The following is an 18,812-nucleotide window of genomic DNA, read 5'->3' as shown; positions in this document are numbered from 1 at the left end:
CTGCAGGCTGTGCCAGGGAGCTCCGTATCTAACACCATCCACCCGTCAAGCGCACAGGAGCAAGTGGCAGAGCACGCTGGTGGAGACCTTGCACTTTAAAATCTGTGCTAGGGTCAAATTCTCAAGCTTTGCCACATGCGAACTGCGTGAATCCTGGCAGATTATGCAACATGCTACGTTTCCGTCTCCTCCACTGTAAAATCAGGCAGTAGAGCGCGGGTAGTGTGTAGGTACCAGATTCAGACTCAATGTGGGAATCCTAGCAATGTGACTTATGTGGGAAAGCTACTCAGCTCCACTGGGTCTCTGCTGTCTCGTATATTAAAAAAGAATAACGACACAGGTGAGGATGAAAAGAGATTTTACATGTGAAGTGCCCTGTGTAAACACTCGGAAAATATTAGTTGTTTTTGTTATTACTGTTAAAATGGGTGGGAATTACAGCACTTAGCTCATAATATTCTTATGAAGATTAATTGAAATAATATAAATAAAGCACTTTTAAAAATGTATTCTGTGGCAAGTTTAATTGCTCAAGTCAAACACCATAAAGTCATCCTGAGTTTCTTTTACTTTCCTCCTCCCTAAAATCATTCCACCAGTAAATATTGTCAACTCTCCTGTCAAAATTTTTTTAGAATTCAACCACTTCTTACCTCCTCCTCCCTTGCTACACCCTTGTCCAAACCATTACTCTCACCAGGATTACTTCCATTATGACCTTCTAACTGGTTTTCTGAATTCTGTTCTTGGCCCCATACAATGTATTCTCAATTCAAGATCTTTAGTTTAATTTTTTTTTAGTTTTTTTACCTAGGTTTTTTAAGTGAGATATCATTGACATATATAGCATTTTATTAGTTTCACGTGTACAACATAATGATGTGTGTGTGTGTCTGTTTTTTACATTTTATTTTTTAATCTAAAATACTGACCTTGAAAATGTTTCACAGCTAGTACAGAGAATTCACATATGTCCTTTACCCAACTTCCTCAAATGTTAACAACTCACACAGTGTAGTACAATGAGCAAAACCAAGACCTTAACATTATTAGCTGCAGTTTGTATTTAAATTACACCAGTTTTTTCATATTTTTTCTCTTCCTGAATACAATTCGACAGCGAATGAAATTGTTATCTCTTTAGTCTCCTCCAATCTCTGACAATTTCTCAGTTTTTCCTTAACTTAAATGATCTTTTGATGAGCACTGGTCAGTTATTCTGTAGGATGTCTCTCAGCCTGGGTTTGTCTTATTGTGTTTTCTCACAATGAGATTGAGAGTGTGCATGTTTACCAAACATACCATGGAAGTGATGGCGTGGTCTTTTCAGTGCTCGTATTTAGTCTGCCCGATGTTGATATCTTTTTTCCCCCCCCTTTTAAAATATATTTTATTGATTATGCTATTACAGTTATCCCATTTTTTTCTCCCCTTTATTCCCCTCCGCCCTGCATTCCTCTCCCACCATCATTCCCCCACTTTAGTTCATGTCCATGGGTCATACACATAAGTTCTTTGGCTTCTCCTTTTCCCACACTATTCTTAACCTCCCTCTGTCTGTTGTACCTACCATTTATGCTTCTTATTCCCTGTACCTTTTCTCTCATTTGCTCCCTCCCCCTTCCCGCTGATAAGCCTCCGTGTGATCTCCATTTCTGTGTTTCTGTTCCTGTTCTAGTTGTTCGCTTGGTTCATTTTCTTCTTTTTTTTTTGGTTCAGTTGTTGATAGTTATGAGTTTGTTGTCATTTTACTGTTCATGTTTTTGATGATCTTTTTCTTTTTTTAAGATTTTATTTATTTATTTTTAGAAAGGGAAGGGAGGGAGAAAGAGAGAGAGAGAGAAACATCAATGTGTGGTTGCTGGGGGTCATGGCCTGCAACCCAGGCATGTACCCTGACTGGGAATCGAACCTGTGACACTTTGGTTCGCAGCCCACGCTCAATCCACTGAGCTGCACCAGCCAGGGCCGATGATCTTTTTCTTAGAGAAGTCCATTTAACATTTCATATAATAAGGGTTTGGTGATCTGATATCTTATTGGTGACGTTAACATTAACCACTTCAAGTAGCACTTAATGAGTTTCTCTGCTATAAGGTTACAGTTGTTTTCTATGTAATTAGTCAGTAATTTGGAGGTGAACATTTGAAACTGTACTAATATCCCATTCTGTTCAAATCTGCACCCTCCAATTTTAGCACTCACTGGTGGAACTTGCTCACAGCAACTATTACTGTGGTATTCTAATGGTCATTTTGTATTCCTTTCATTCATTTTGCATTTATTAATTTGAATTCCTTCAAATCTATTTACTTATTTATTCAATTATGTATTTATATTGAATGTTATTGTTTTTGTTTTATTCCATGGATTTAATCTAATTCTACCATTTATTTTGCTCCAAAAATGTCCTAGGTTTGACCTTCAGATTGACTCCCATCATCTTTTAACATGCCCCAATTTTTTTCAGGCACTTGCTTTGTGTCTACCCCTAAAAGATATCCCATCTTATATTTTTCATTCCTTAGTCCTGGACAAAAATGACTTCTTTAAAGAGCCCTGGTTTCATGCATTGGGAAATGGTGTCAGAAGCCAAGGTCTAAGTGCTAGAAGTACTAGTTAGTATTGAGATTTCATTGTTCTTTGGCCCCATCAGCAGACAGAAGTAAGAAATGTATACACACACACACACACACACACACACACACTAATCCACACACAACAGTCTTTAGTCCATGTCGGCTCAAGTCATTCTTCTGCTCAAAATCCTTCTTCGATTTTTCATTTCACTTACCCTGTACAATGGCTTACAAAACCCTACTTGATCTGGGGCCCCACTTCCTCTCTGATTGGATTTTCTTATATTTTGCCTCACTCTAGTCACACTGGTTTCTTTGCTCTCCCTCCAAGCATATCCTCACCTCAGGGCCTTTGCACTTATTCGTCCTGACTGGAACTCTTCTCACTTAAATGATTCACCCCCATAATTAGTGTTTGCTTAGGTGTCTCCTTATGAGGGCTGATATTTCTTTCCTCCCAGTACAAATTAACAAGTTTTCCTCTCTCCACTCCAACAGTCCCTATACTTTTTACCTTCCTCAAATTTTCTCCCTGCACTTAAATTAACATCTGCCTCATGTTCTTCCTGCACATCGACATCTGGCATATACTATAATTTCACTAGTTCACTGGTTTTTGTCTGTCTCTCTGTTAGAATGGAAGCTCTGTCTGTTTTGTTCACTCCTACATCCCCAGTACATAGAAGGATGTGTAGCACATATTGAGTGCAATCAATATTTGTTTAATAAATGAGTGAATGGATGAATAAATAAATGAATGGTTAAGAAAGTGAGCTTTAGACTTAGAAAAACTATCTGTTTCAAGTCCCACCTCTCCTATAAAAATCAGCTGAGGGAAGCTGGACAAGCTTCATAAGTGCTCTACCATTTAGTTTTATCTTCTGGAGAAAATACTTAGCTCATAAAGGGTTATTGTGAGAATTAAATAAGATAATGTGAAGCATCTTCATTAAATGAATGTGTTAAGTGCTTGGCAAATAATATTCAATAAAAGGCAGCTATTAACATGATCACCATTAATAACTTCTAATAAGAGAATCTGTTTTTATCACAGAAATAGATTCATCATTGATTGTCTTCTCGCCCCTTTTGGAGGGCCATTTAGGCAAGTTTCCTTCTCCAACTGAGGGGCTTCAAAGGAAAGGCCCTGGTTGCAACTCCTGCAGCTGTCCAAGTGAGTGTTTTTCCAGAGGGTCTGGGGCCACTGGGACATTCTCCAGAGCTCTCAGGCATGTTTTGATGTGGTGGCCTGTGTGAGAAAACTCGAAAGGTGTAACTAATTTGTTCAACAGAAATATAAAACAGGCTTCTTTTACTTGCATCTGGAAGGAACGAGCAAGGGAAACAAAGAGGGCCAAAGTTTGCCAGGATAACACTCAGATTCTCTCAAAGGAACAATCTCTCCATGTGACCCTCCATCAGAGGGATGAGAAGTTGAGGGACTCTACCACCACCCCCAAAGCCACTCTACCCCCAGCATGAATTTCTTACACTGATCCCCAGCCAGTCCTTCAGGGTCTCTGGGTGCAGCTGAGAAGCAAGAGGGGATTGGCGTTTTCAGCCGTTACCTGGGTCAGGGCTCTCCAAAATCACCCAATAGACAGTTTCCCACCCTGGCTCCCCCATAGGCCTTGGTTTGCTTTCTTCTTTCTTGACACTGACACAGGAGAGTATTTCCGTTCTCCAAATGGTCCCTCATGTGGTTTCCCAGTCTAATGCTGAAACATTTATACAGGATCTGCCACAGCAGCTGTGTGCCGGGAAATGGGCCGAGACACCCAGGGACCCAGCCATCCAGCCTCAGGAAATAAGAACACTGGCTCCTTGCCACACTATATTGGTCAGTCTCATCGGGGCCTCAGAACTGTGGAGTGAAGCCTGTGCAGTGTCGGATGCAGAACTTGAAGCGGGGGCTGCAGTATGAAGCGGGGGAGCTTGGACATGTAGTCGTCATTTTAAAGTGCGTCTAGGAGATTTAAGGCAAGAAGAGGAGACTGCAAGGAACCTGTGGCTAATTTCCTCCAGTGGTAGAGAGGGTTGTGAACTGACATCAGATGCTTAGAGTTCCCTTCCTTCTTGACCACTTTGTTAACAGCATGAGTACCTAATCCAAATAAGTTTGTATGACCAGGTGAGATAATGTATATGCAAACCTTTTATAAAGTACTCTTTGAATGTAAAGATCTGTCTCTACTTCTTTCCCAATCTCTACTATATCCTAATTTGCCTGCTTTCAGTTATGTGTCTTCCTCTATCTCTCTGCACATATGCACACACACTCATCCATCCCATTTGTCCAAATGGGTTTTCAAATGGCTTTTTCTGAAAAAGTCATTGATTTGGTATTAATGGGTGATGCATAAGCATATGGGCTAAGGGTCAAACTTCCTGAAAGCACAGTTCTGGGGCTTTCTAGCTGAGTGACCTCTCACATGTTCTCTGTGCTTCAGTTTTAAATAATGGTGGTGATAATGATGGTGATAATGATGATGATACTAGCTCCTTCCTTCATTGATTTAAAGTGAAGTATTTGAACCGTATTTAGTACATACAAGTAGTCAGTCAATTTCAACATCAATTTTCCCAGACACAAGTCAGCGATTCTCAAAAAAAATGTGATCACATTTACTTTATGCTGAAACTATATTGTATGAACTTGAGTCTTCTTGTTTGATTCAGAAGCTGTTCTAAGGTCTTAAGGAGTCCCAATTAACATTATGAACATAAATCATCACTGTATGAGATGGAGAAAGAGTTCCTTATTTGAGCTCTTTTATTGCATGGATTCTGGATAAGATGAAGCTTGTGGGTCACATTCCATGATTTTAATCTGAAGCTGAAGTGGCCAAAAGGGAACAATATTATTTTAAATCAAAGTCACCAGACAGTGCCCTCTTTGAATGCCTGAGACTGACATTCAAAAAATTCTGTCATTTTTTGTGATGTGACCTCTTATGTGGCCAGGAGCCTCATTTCAAAAAGTAGGATTCCATTGGCATCATGCATATCCCAAAGCAAGTTATATGAAACACTAGCTCCTTGAAATGTTAATAGATGTTGCATGAAAAAATAGTTCCCTATTACATGTTTGGGAAACTTGGTGTTAAACAATGGTAAACAGGTTCCTTAGAGAACTTCACAGAGCCTTCAACACATAATTCCTACTGTGAATTCCCAAGATTGGGCCACAGTACAGAATATTCCTCAAATATCCTTGACTCCCAACACTTCTTGTGAAGCTTATAGGTCCTTGGAAAATGCCAGGTTGCTGGGATTTAGAATCAAACAAACCTGGAAGAGTCAAGTCCCAGCTCTATGACTCACTCGCTACCTATCATAGTAATTTGTAAGACAAATTACTTCATATCCTCTAAGCTTCAGTTCCCTCATCTACAAACTGGGGATAAAATATATACCTCTTGATTTGTTACACGAATAAGCTGTATTTTGGAAGGATAAGTCATGTAGATATGTATGAGATGAAACTGAAAATTAATGCTGGTATTCTTTGCCCACATGCTCTAGAGGTAACTAGTTTCTCTCAACTGTCCAAATCTGTGCTGTTCAATGTAGTGGCCACTAGTCACATATGGTTATTAAGTACTTCAAATGTGATCTGTAAATGTAAACATCTGTACCAAAATTTAAAGATGTAATACAAAAAATGTAAAATATTTCAATTTTCCTATCAATAACATATTTAAGTGATGATGTGTGTATATAATAAATTAAATAAAATATATTATTAAAATTAATTTTACCTGTTTCCCTTTACTTTTAAAAAATATATTTTTTACCTTTTAAAGTAAGTCTACTACTAGAAAATTTAAAATCATACAGTGGCTTATGTTTGTGGATCATATTTTGTTTTTCTTTTGGAGAGCATGGTCCAAATGGTTGGATGAGTCTTAGAATCATTCCACTCTCTCACCTTGTTCACAGCATGTAACTCATTATCCAATAGCTGCTTAACCAGTTCTTTGAAGGGCTAGCAGCCTAGCTGAATTTCTAGGATATGGTGAGAATGGTCTTTCATGCCACAGAAATACTCAACTGGGCTTAGAGTTAATGAATTAGCTTAAGAAGATGAATAAGCTATGCAAGCACAATGGAGACAGATTTCAAAGTATACTTGGAAGAAAACATAATTTTGTCTAGAGTCCTTTATTTTGGTCTTAACTTTGGTTTCGAAGTAGCCCCACACTCTCTCACAGGCCCACACTATGAACTTAACCACCAATTGAGTGTTTACATCAACTGGGTACTTTCTCAGGGCTGTTCAAGAGGTGAGCTAAACAGCTTTTTGACCTCAAGAGCTTCAAATAGGTATTTTCCATGAGACAGAGTCTCAAGGCCCACTAGTGTCCTATCCAAGAGGACATCCAAGAGGGGCAGCCTTAAAAGTACAATGAATACTAGAATCTAGTCCCTGGGTTTGGGGCATAGCAGGCGAAGTCAAGATGAGAGCAGAAGGAAGTATAAAGAATTCCCTTAACACTTTTCTTGTGTCTATTTAAACACACACCTCACTGCCTACTCTATGTGATGCTTATTTGTAAACATATGTGATCTCCCCCTTCTTAGAACATAGCTCCAAGAAAGTTTCCAATGAAGATTCATGTCTGATTTATATTTGTGTTCTCATTTGATACACAACCTTGAACTTGAATGCTCAATGAAATGTTGAAGGAAGTGAAAGAGGAAATGAAGGAAGGATGGACAGAGAGAGGTGATAGAGGAAGAAATGAAGGAAGGGAGGGAGGAAGAAAGGGAGGGAGGGAGGGAGGGAGGGAGGGAGGGAGGGTCAAGAAGCACAGCTTGTTAGAAAATCTTAATCTGAGAGCTCCAGAGAGTCTTCTAGGCTACTCCAGGCTCCCTGAACTCCTCAACAAGAATTAACCATTTAACTTCTGGAGTTGTTCCTATAGCAAGTAATCTCAGCATCTCCTCAGAAAAGGTCATCTAAGTCAGCTTTAAGAGCATCAAGAAACCCTGTTTTAAAGATGCCTACACACACCCACCAGTCCCTCATCATCACATTACCTCCATTGTTGCTGTTATTGCCACACAAATAATTGCAATTTGTTTTTTATATTTATACTTAATCTCATTCCACAAAGATCTGAGGTTTACCGCTGACAATGACACTTATAATGAAGTAACACAGTTATAAAATGAGAAGGGAATTACGAGAAACTGCAAATAGGAAGGCAAGCCCAGATAGAGATACAGCCAAATGCTGGACTGATTGTCACCCTAGGTGCCGGAGGGTAGCCACAGACTTGGTTGGGAGCCCAGCCAGGTAATGTTCCAGCCACAGAACTACTTCTGCAAGGTTTTTTCCCTACCAGGTGTCAAGGCCTTTAATCTTCCTTAAGCCTTTTCTTCCCAGGCCAGCCCCGGAGGACAGACAAGTCTCCTGGTACTACACTGCAGTGGACAAAGGGAGGAGGAGGGGCAGGAGATGGAACAGGAGCAGCAATTAAGAAATACCGATTACTGCCTTAATTGAGCTGAGGGGAAGTGAGGGACAGCCAGCAATGTGGTTTGCGCCAACATCCTTCCAATAAGCAGTGTCTGTGTGGGGAGGAAGTCTGGGCCTTCCCCTCATCCATTCTCAACATTCCCATCAGTGGTTCCAGAAGCACAAGCCCAGAGCTGTTGGCAGGGCCAGGCTTGTGTGGGTGAAGTGGCCTCTGCTACCTACTCGGTGCCAGGCCAGCCTTGCATTTCCCTACAAGAGCCCAGGCCTGAGCACATCTGCTCCTTCCTGTAAAGCTGGGGGTACTGGTGGACAGTGTTTCCCAAGAAACCAATAACACCATAGGGGGCCTAATTAAGACCTTCAAGCACAGTGCCCTTGGAGGAGGCTGAGGGTGACCAGAAGTGGCATTCATGGCAGCTGACTGTAGCTGCCCCCTCATGCCCTATCATGTCTGCCCCAGCCCTGCCCTCCAGCCCACGTTCCTGCTAAAAGGGATCTGACCCCATACCCACTGCCTGATTAGAGCTGATGATGCTATTTTTTTAACCATTCCTCCCTAATGAGCTTCCACCTCCCTATTTCCAGACAGAGCCCACACGAGGTTGGAGCTGGGCAGGGCCTGTGTCCTTAGCAGCTGGCTCAGCGCAGAGGCCCTCCACAGCCTCATTATCACAATTCCCAGAACCGATGCAGACCTTTGTCTAGGAGCTTGCAACTTGTTAGTGACTTGAGGCTGATTCATTTCTCCTCTGCCTATAGGCAAAAAGCACAGGCCCCCCAAACAAGCATTTACCTAGCCTCATCTATGTCAGGTACCAGGTATTGGAGACACCACCAAGAACTTGTTTTCAAGGGTCTCACACTTGAGGTTGGGGTGGCTGGAAATTATAACACCCAGTTATATAATTTGTTCTCTAATGAAAGTATAACATTGTGTACACTCAAGCTAGAATAAGGTGGCTGTAACCCAGAGCTCATGTGGCTCCTTGTCTCTTAAAATACAAATAAGATTGTCTCAAAACTCCCCATTCCATGCCCCTATAGAATTCCAAGACCTTTTTGGGATTTCGGCAGATGCTGAAGGCTTATATATTACTGTCACCTCTGGGTTCTTGTGTCCACACATGTTGTCTCTGTTATACACAAGGACCCAGTGATAAGTCCAGCCCTCCTTCTGGATTTTCTTAAAGATATAAACATATACACACTCTCCCCAAAGGCATTCCTGAGTGTAGAGATGACACTGAAGAGTCTGAGGAAAATGGGGAAGCAACACAAGTTCTTCAAATGGAATACTGGACAACTTCTGGTCTGAAAATGCCAATGGCCATGGTCCACTTTTCCAACTCCTCTCTTCTATCCATAGCTCTGATCTCCCTGCCTTCTCTCAACATTTGAGAAAACAGAACCAAAAACAACCCAAACACACAAATTGCTCTTATTGACCTGCAGAAAATCTTAAACATCTGGTTACATTGTGAAGCCTCCTCTTGCCCCTTACGTTGCCAAGCACCTCATAGTCCCCCTCACAGATTATGAAGACATTTTCCCAGGAACACTTCCCTCCCTAAAGTTAATTTTATGCTAAACATTCGGATAGTAATATTTTCACTTCATTACATTTGGTAGGGAGCCATTCCACAAGGTAGGTTGCTTGCCTACTTCTCCTGATATACACTAGAATGTGTTTACTCAGCACTATCCTGGGAAAGATTCTCACACCAAGGGTCGCAGCCTGCCCTTGGATCCCAGTCATAGGTTCCACAAGAACTCTCCCCCGATGTTTAGAGTCATACTTTGACAGGATAAGAGCCCACCTTAGAAGTCATTCCCAGTTGATTTAGCTATTCTCTTACGTGCCCACAACGCACCTGTGCTGGCACCTGCTCTGCCACTCACCACACTGTAACAGAATTGATGTGTCCATCATCAGTACCTGCCCCTAGACTGCCAGTTCTCTGGGTCAGTTCCGAAGCTTTATACTGTTTACTGTAACGCACAGGTATTTTACCTGGGACATTGCAGGATCTCAAAAAGTATTTGCTGAATGAGAAAATAAAGAAACACATGACTGCCAGCCACCTCTCACCTAGTAACTAAAATTCCCTGAAAAATAATAATAATAAAAATAAAAATAAACACTTGATTTATGACTGTACCTTCTTCTGGGATCTTCCAGTGACAGGGAAATCTTGATTTTCTTACTGCTAGAAAGTTCTTTTTTGTTTAATCTCTATCAGACCTACAGCAACTTCGTCGTCCAATGTGGCCAAAAGAAATGTATTGCATTCTAGTTAACAGCTCTTCAAATATTTGCAGCAGCTCTTTTCTACCACAGGTTCTTTCTACCAAGAAGGCTTTGCCTCCACCTTTGGCGTCACTGAAGTCTGTTCCTTTTTCATGTCGCAACTCTACTGTCACTTTTCTAACAACCTCATATAAACCGTGTCCCCACAATTATGCTCTTTCATGGTCTCATGTTTGTTTCCTTCTTAGTACTTGTTGCCATTTGTAATTATATAGTTCTTTAGGTATCAATAAGGACAGAAGCCCAATAACTAACTCACCCCACAAAAGGGGATCTATTGCCCTACATACCTGAAAGGCATCCCTAGGTCCAGGGCTCCACACAAGACTTCCAGGGCTCTTTCTTCATTGCCTAACTTCTGCCTTATTCTGTATGACTTTTATTTCTTTTCAAACAGATTCTTTTTCCCCATGGAATGGTAAAACATGGCCACTCTCTCTTCCAGTATTTTACCTCATTAGAGACCGAGACCCCTGAGCAAAGAGCACAGGTATCTCACCCAGTGGCTTCCACAGAACCCCTGGGCATTAGCATGGCTAGGCTTAAACTAATCACTGAAGCCAGGGGTCACCAATTGACCAGGTCTGTCTAGACCTGATGCCTACCCTGGGTTCAGTGAGCATACAGGGCACTGAACAAGGTCAATACTCCAGGAAACATTATACTCTGTTATGAAAAGGATAATGGGCCATTTCTCAAACAAAGAGATCCTAGGCAAGCACAAAATATGGAGGTTTTTTTTTAAATACCCATCTTCCCTTTTAACTATGTATACTATTAGCAGGGACCATTTCTGACTCCTTCATTACTATCCAGAGAGCTGAGCACAGAGTAGACACTCAATTAATTCATTGAATGAATGAATGAATGAATGTTTCAAATGTATTTTCTCTTCTTCAGACTAAAGACCACTGCATCCTGTTCCTGCAGTTCTTCTTCATATCACCTGGTTCTCATTATTGCCAGAAATGACTACAAAACTCTGAATCAGGGCACCTGGCTTCCAACCCAGCCCCTGCCACAAACAAGCTCTGTGACTTTGGGCAAACCACCATGAGTCAGAGTTTCCTCATCTGTCAAACGGGAAAAATAATCCTGACATCAGTTTTGGAGAAGATTAAATGAGATAATAAAACTGCTTTGTGAATTACTCCATGGGGGTTTTCAAGTAAAAATCGTGCAAACTGCCGGTAGAGCTCTCTCCAGAAATGCTTTCAGTTGGTTCTCCAGTGAATGCATGAAAATAGGTGGTTAAAGATCCTTTACTTTGAGTTCAAATTCAAAATCTCTGGAAAGTTCCTTGGCTCCCTTCCTGATTGTTGTCACTGCATCTTTCAAAATCCCAGTGGCTGCTGGGAATTCTCAACACTGATCTGGAGATCAGACAGGAAAGACAATGCTGACTCCTGCAAGACACAGCATCATGGAGGAAGAGAAGCCCACAGAAAAGGTTGGCAGGATTATCATTGCACACTTACTGCTTCAGAGTCTAGTCTATTGCTTTAACCTTCTCTCTATTGTAAATAATGCCTAATCCATGTAATGAGAGTCTCAAAATCCTAAGGTATCTGGCATTGAAAATAAAAACTCTAATTTAAGAAGGACTTATCTTTTGTTTAATTATGTTCATTGCCCTCAAAATAAAAGTGTCTAAACAACTCACAGAATCCTTTCTGACTTGATCCAAACATCTTATATCACTCCCTCTCTTGCAGGTTCTGGTCTGGACTTTGTAAAAACACTTGTAGTTCTTCAAACTTGCATTCTTTCTCTGTTCATTCTGGGCTTCAGTTCTCCCTCTGCTAACCCTTTTCCCTCACTACTTCTTTTACCTCTAGCTCATTTGTTCCAGAAAGCCTTCCTTGGTCGCCACCCCAAAGTACAGGCTAGGTGTCCTCTGTCATGCTGCCAGGATATCTTGTACTTACTGTCTTATCAGTGAGGGTAGAGATATGGCCTAGCTTTGTCATTGCTCTGTTTTAATACAAGAGGGTTTGGCACATAGTAGGTGTTCAGGTTGTTGGATTTTTTTTTAAACATTAGAGAGCACTCAACTCCAGGTAGCAGGAAGACACACCTTCCATTTGGAGCATAGCTTGTTGTCTGCTCCCCTATCAGTTTGGGTGTCTTCAGAGAGGTCATTAAGAGCCACGTCTCCACCCCCATACATGGAGTTTGAATGGTGCCTTGTGATATTTGGAAGGGATTTAGAGATCTTGCGGATTGTTTGGGTGGATTTGTATCATGTTGCAAGCCCACAGCATGCCAAGTCTTTGATCAACATACAACATGGATATGGGTCGACAAATTGTGGTATGTGCTAACCAGGGACCCAGAGTACCCTTTCCTAGGGACTGAGACCCTTGACGATTTTTCTGTGGTCTTTGATTATGTTCTCGAGGGCTCACTTCTATAAACAGGGCCATGACTTTCAGGGATGTTGACAAATAGAAACTCACCAGGGAAACCGTAATCATCCCTAATCTAGCTGGAGCTTTCTGGCTATGAGTTGTAACCTTAATAAGTATAAGTAGATGCCATCTGTCTATCCACCTCCGCGCTACTACACTAACCCCTTCTTTATCTGCTCAGTCTGGGAGAGCTGCCAACTTCCTGTTAGGGGCCATTCTTAGAGCAAGGAGAGGACCTCGTGTTTCTCACCAGGTCTGGGTCTTGTCCTTCAAATGAGTAAGAGAGAGGTAACATGTCTCACTGTCTGAAGGTATTTCCCAAGCTGTCTCACTTTGCAGGAAGTCAAAGATTTATACGTTTAGAATCATTCCTTTGGGTTAGGGGATCATTCTCCCCAAGGGCCCCTATAAAATGTTTATCAGATAGCACTCTTTTAATTTCAATGATAGAAAACCCAAATCAAACTGCCTTAAGGTAAAAAGAGAATATGTCGGCTCCTGTCTCTGCAAAGACCAGAGGGCAGCTTGGCTTTGGGCAGGGCTTGGTTCAGGGGATCTAACAATGTCCTCAGGACCCAGTTTCTCTTTCTCCATCTGCCCCTCTCAGGCAAGCCCTCCTCGAGGACCCTCGGAGCAAGAGGCTTCCATTTCTCCCAGTTCTATATCCAACATTAGGGGATATTTTGGCTTCTATGATCAAGCAAAAGTGATATGATTGGCTCTGATTGGATGCACATGTTTCATCTTGGATCTCATGCCTATCCCTAAATGAATTGCTGAAATTGGGGAAATAAGATGCCCTGCTGGGCTGGGCCAGAGGTCATATGCCAAAGGATAGAATAAGTGTCATGAAAGTTCATGAACTGGTACTAGCTGTTCCTAAAGGAAAATTCAGATGCTACCACTATAAAAAATAGATATTGGGCAGCAAGAAAATAGCCAATTCTTGGCACAAAATGAACCTATGTATCAAAGTCTTAAAAATGTTTCTTTTCCAGCCCTGGTGGTGTGGCTCAGTAGATTGAACACCTGCCTATAAACCAAAGTGCTGCTGGTTCGATTCCCAGTCAGGGAACATGTGTGGGTTGCAGGCCAGGTCCCCAACAAGGGGCATGTGAAAGACAACCACATATTGATGTCTCTCTCCCTCTCTTTGTCCCTCCCTCCCCTCTCTAAGATAAATGAATAAAATCTTTTAAAAAATAAAAATGTTTCCTCTCTTTCTCCCCTGAATACATATATATCTTTCTTAAATATAATTTATAAACACTGTACATACTTTCATTTTATTATAGACTATTTAGTTGGTGTGGCAAAAGTAGGTTTACAGTTGTGAGTACATGAAACATTTTATTCTTATATTCTTATTTATTAGTTATTATATTATTTCCATACAAACAACTGTAATCCTACTTTTGCCCCACACTGTATATACTGTAAGAGAATAATCAGATATACAAAAGACTTGTGCTCAAAGACACCAAGGTACCTGGCTGGTGTAGCTCAGTGGATTGAGCACGGGCCTGGGAGCCAAAGGGTTGCTGTTTTGATTCCCAGTCAGGGCACATGCCTGGGTTTCAGGCTAGATCCTCAGTAGGGGGCATGCAAGAGGCAACTACACATTGATGTTTCTCTCCTCTTTCTCCCTCCTTTTCCCTCTCTCTAAAAATAAAAATAAAATAAAATATTTTTTAAAAAGACACCGAGGTAGTCATTGCAACATTATTATTCAAATAAGAGGGACTTAGTTAACTGCATTATGAAAAGTTAAATTATGGATTATTTTGCATATGCTAAAATGATTTTTTGAAGATCATTTCATGGCATAAGAAAACTTTATTATATAATATAAAAGGGCAGAATAAATTGAATATATATAGCATATATAAATTTTATTTAAGAAATATAGTCATTGTAAGTACATCAGGTAATAGATGTGTTAACTAGCTTTATTATGGCAACCATTTGCAGTCTATACACATATGAAATCACTGTGCTGTACATCTGAAATGTGTACAGTATTAAATGTCCATTATATGTCAATAAACCTGGAAAAAAATTTAAAAATTCATAAAAATATAGGCACAAATAGTAACACATCAGCAAGCATTATCTTTGTGCTTTTAGAGTTGTAGGTGGTTTTTAAAAATATTTTCTGAGTATCTATATAATGGGGGGAAGAAAGTCTATTTTGTTTTGTTTTGTTTGTTTTTAATTAAAAATAATCACGCTGCCCGGGGTTGGGCAATCATGTTGCTTAGATTCACAACCCAAAGCCGGGTCTCAAGGTCAGGTAAGCGCGGATTGCGGGGGGAGATTTGGGGGGAGGTTTTTTTGTATAAAGGCCTGCCTTGATAAAGTATAGAGCAGAACATTCTGTGGGCCTGACAGAAGTACCGAGAATCTGGGGCAAGAACCACAAGACGCTGGAAAGGGACATGGTTTTGTCCTGGGTCCCAGTCAGGTCGGATTGTCCTTGCTAAAATCCTGCCATGTCAAAATGTGTCCACAATGGTGGTCACGATTGTCAGCTCCTTAGAGAGAGTGATGGGTGAAGCACGGTGGAGACTAAAGTCCCCTGATTTGGTGTATGTGAGAGCAGCAAATGAATCCACTTGTTGCCGGTGGGTGAGACTTCTTTCCCCAAAGTGGCCATTACTTTGCAGAACAGCTCGAACAGTTATAGAAATCACAATAATAAATTCCTCATGCATGATTTATGAGGCACTGTATACTTTTCAGAGTTTCCTTCTATATCCCACCGCATCCGATCTTCATACAGACAGTGAAGTAGGGAGGGCTGCCGATGTCCCCACTAATCAGATACAGAAAATGAGAGGCACTAAGAGAGAAGAAAACTTAGTTAGAGAGAATCATAATAAAAGCTATCTGAGTTCCTTTCAATTTGATTTTGGAAAATGGGGATGTTTTATAATAAGAGCAGACAATTCCCTTCCCCTGCTCCACAAGACCAGGAGATAAGGTACAGCCATGCCTTACAGAACATACAAATAGTGTATCAAGGTTTGCAGCCTATCCTGGGATCTAGATAACATGTTTCTCCTGTCTGCTCCTCCCTTCCTGGTGGCCCCATCCACTTACTTCTCTCAGTAAATCTTCTACTTACCCATCTTGCGCATGGCCCATCTGCCATAAAGACTCAATAACCTTACAACTCCAGGGCCCACTGTCAAACAATTTCTCTGTGTCTTAGCCCAAATACTCAATGCAGCTTTTTAATAGGCCTGAGATTAAAGAAAGATATTTAGAAGCCCCAAATACTAAGAAGATCTTATTGCCCACTCCAATGAATAATTAAAAATAAACACAAGATTATTTGATAAAATATTATTTTATATACTATCATATTTGGCAATGTTCTCCCCTCAAAAAATTATCTTTTAGAAAAGAAGGAGTCCCTTTAAATTCTAGCTCTTTCAAAATGTCTGATACTAGTTAATGCTCTCTCTAATACTTCCTTTTGAACAGAAACTACCATTTGGGGGAAGGTATATTAGACTTAGAAGTGCCTCAGTTAGTGCTGGCTTGGGATAATTACAGAAGTTACCTGGCAGAATTGGTTTAGAAAAAGAGGGTGGGGAAAGAGAAAGCAATTCAACACTTCAGCACAATTTTACTAATTACGATTATGAGCCCCTAATTATAAATGTTGAACATTGTTGCAAACAAGCTTTTTGAAGGCCATTTTAATGTGAAACAGAGTAAGTGTTAACACTGTGGAAATTGCAAATACATACATATGGAAAACTCAGGGATCCAGGTGTTACAGAAATGGTTTCTTGTATGCTTGAGATAAAATATTAAGTGACCATGTCACATAAGGATTCACTAAGTGCTCTATCTCTCACTACTTGTGCAAAAATGAATACAAATGATGTCCTCTGACATGAACTGTCTTAGTCCTAAATAATCCAATAACTCAAAAAGATGGCTCCAGTGATAACAAAGATATTGATGTCAAAAATATTTTGTAGAGTTTGAGTAAGGTTGTTTTGTGCTATACGGAAAAACAAAAGGCATACAGTTGACCTTTGGACAATGCAGGGGTTAGGCATGCCTAATCCCTACACACAGTTGAAAATTTGAGTGTAACTTCTGACTCCCCTCAAGGTTAACTACTAATAGCTTACTGTTGACCAGAAGCATTTCTGATTACTTGGAAAGTTGATTAACATGTAATTTGTATGAGTATCATATACCATATTCTTACAGAAAAATAAACTAGAGAAAAGAAAATGTTAAGACAATTTTAGGAAGAGAAAATCACATTTACAATATTTAATGAAAAAAAATCTACCTATAAGTAGACCTGTGCAGTTCTAAACCATGTTATTCAAGGGCTGACTGTACTTCTAAATTGATATAGTATATTAAATGCAATTGAAAATATTTAAATCTAATTAAATTAATTGACTAGATACAATATGCATGCATTTGGATTATTCCATCTATACACCTAGAAGTTTATTTGTTCACCCTGGCAAACAAAACTTTCTTGATTTTTCTCTCAGGGAAAATAGGAACTAACCTCACTTTGGGGATTCACATTCATGCATATATGATAGATCATGCAAATTTTTTAAAGTTCTGGGTTTTGTCCTTATAGCTCTTTTAATTTTTTTAATCAAAATATTTCAAAAAGCTTCTGGGGGTGCATTTCTCTAATGCGGCTAGTATATGCTTGATTTGCGTATTAGCTCATCTAGGTCTCTTGGGTCAGTGGTCCCAACATTACCAATAGCTGAAATGCAGAAGGGATAGGACCCTGAGGCACAAATAGCCAAAGGGCATTGTCCCTTCACAGTCTGGGGAAGACACTGTATTGCAATTCTGCCATTCAAGGAGTAAGATCATAGCAAAATCTCATTTACCCTCTAATTAGTTTTATGGGGGCAGCTATCACAAATTAAAGAATGCTTATGGCTTCAAACAACCAAAATTTATTCTTTCCTAGTTCTGGAGGCCAGGAACCAGAAATCCGTGCGTGAAACCACCCTAAATTCGGAATGATCTTAAGATCCTTCATTTTATTACACCTGCAAAGATCCTTTTTCTAACTAAGGTCACCTTCATAGGTTTTAGGTGTGACAACTTTGACATATCTTTCGGAGGCTTTACTATTCAACCCACTATACCTCCTTATTTTCTAGATAACTGGTTAACTATTTATTCTTCAGTGATGTGAGCTTTCAAAAAATTGGCAGACAGCTGCTTTTCTATAGTGCTTGACCACCAGAGCTGGTGCCTTCTGAATGCATTGTTGGAGTCCAGGCAATTTTCTGGGTAAGACAGGTAGAGAACACAGCCACCACAGTATTTTACCCATATCTCTCCTGCCCCAACTCCTGCATCTCTTGATATTATTCCTAGTCTTCTCCGGTGGGGCATGGAAATGAATCATTAAAAAAGTAAAGTTAATTTAAAACTAAAGCCTCTGGACAGTGTAAAGTGTCCCTGTCTTACACTCTCTCCAAGGGATTGGTTGCCTCTAAGATTAAAGTATCAAACGCTCCTTTATTTTTTCCTCAGTTTTCTTGCTAAGTATGCCTTCCATAAAGCACAAATTTAAATGGGGCCACGTCAAAAAGGCTGCCAGTTCAATGAAGTCTTGGACTTCCAGAAACACATACAAATGAGAGAATCAAACAGAAAGTGTCTTTGTAAAACTTCTAACAGAGATAAACTCATTGAATTAAGAAAGGTTGTGCTTCTGCGTGTGTGTGTGTGTGTGTGTTGTGTAGTGTATTTTTCTGAATGCCATCAAAACTGAGAGACCAGAGGGGATGTGCATTTCTTAGAATATCAAACGAGAAGTTCAGGCCCCAAAAGACAGAAGCCCTATGATAACGTGGACTCCCACAGGGCTGCAGTGCGGGCTTTGCGGAGGTGCAGTCCAGGAAGCCATCACTCCCCTCTCTCGCTGACCCTCTCATGAATGCCTCACTCTGCCATTTCATTGGCCTCTTCCCTCTTGTATAATCTGTTCTTGCATGGCTCTGATCTGA

Source organism: Phyllostomus hastatus, unplaced genomic scaffold (genome assembly GCF_019186645.2).
Source record: "Phyllostomus hastatus isolate PE091 unplaced genomic scaffold, TTU_PhHast_1.1 phas_scaffold_585, whole genome shotgun sequence".
Taxonomy (NCBI): Eukaryota; Metazoa; Chordata; class Mammalia; order Chiroptera; family Phyllostomidae; genus Phyllostomus; species Phyllostomus hastatus.
The sequence above is the reverse complement of the archived record's forward strand: the minus strand, read 5'-3'. Positions refer to the sequence as shown.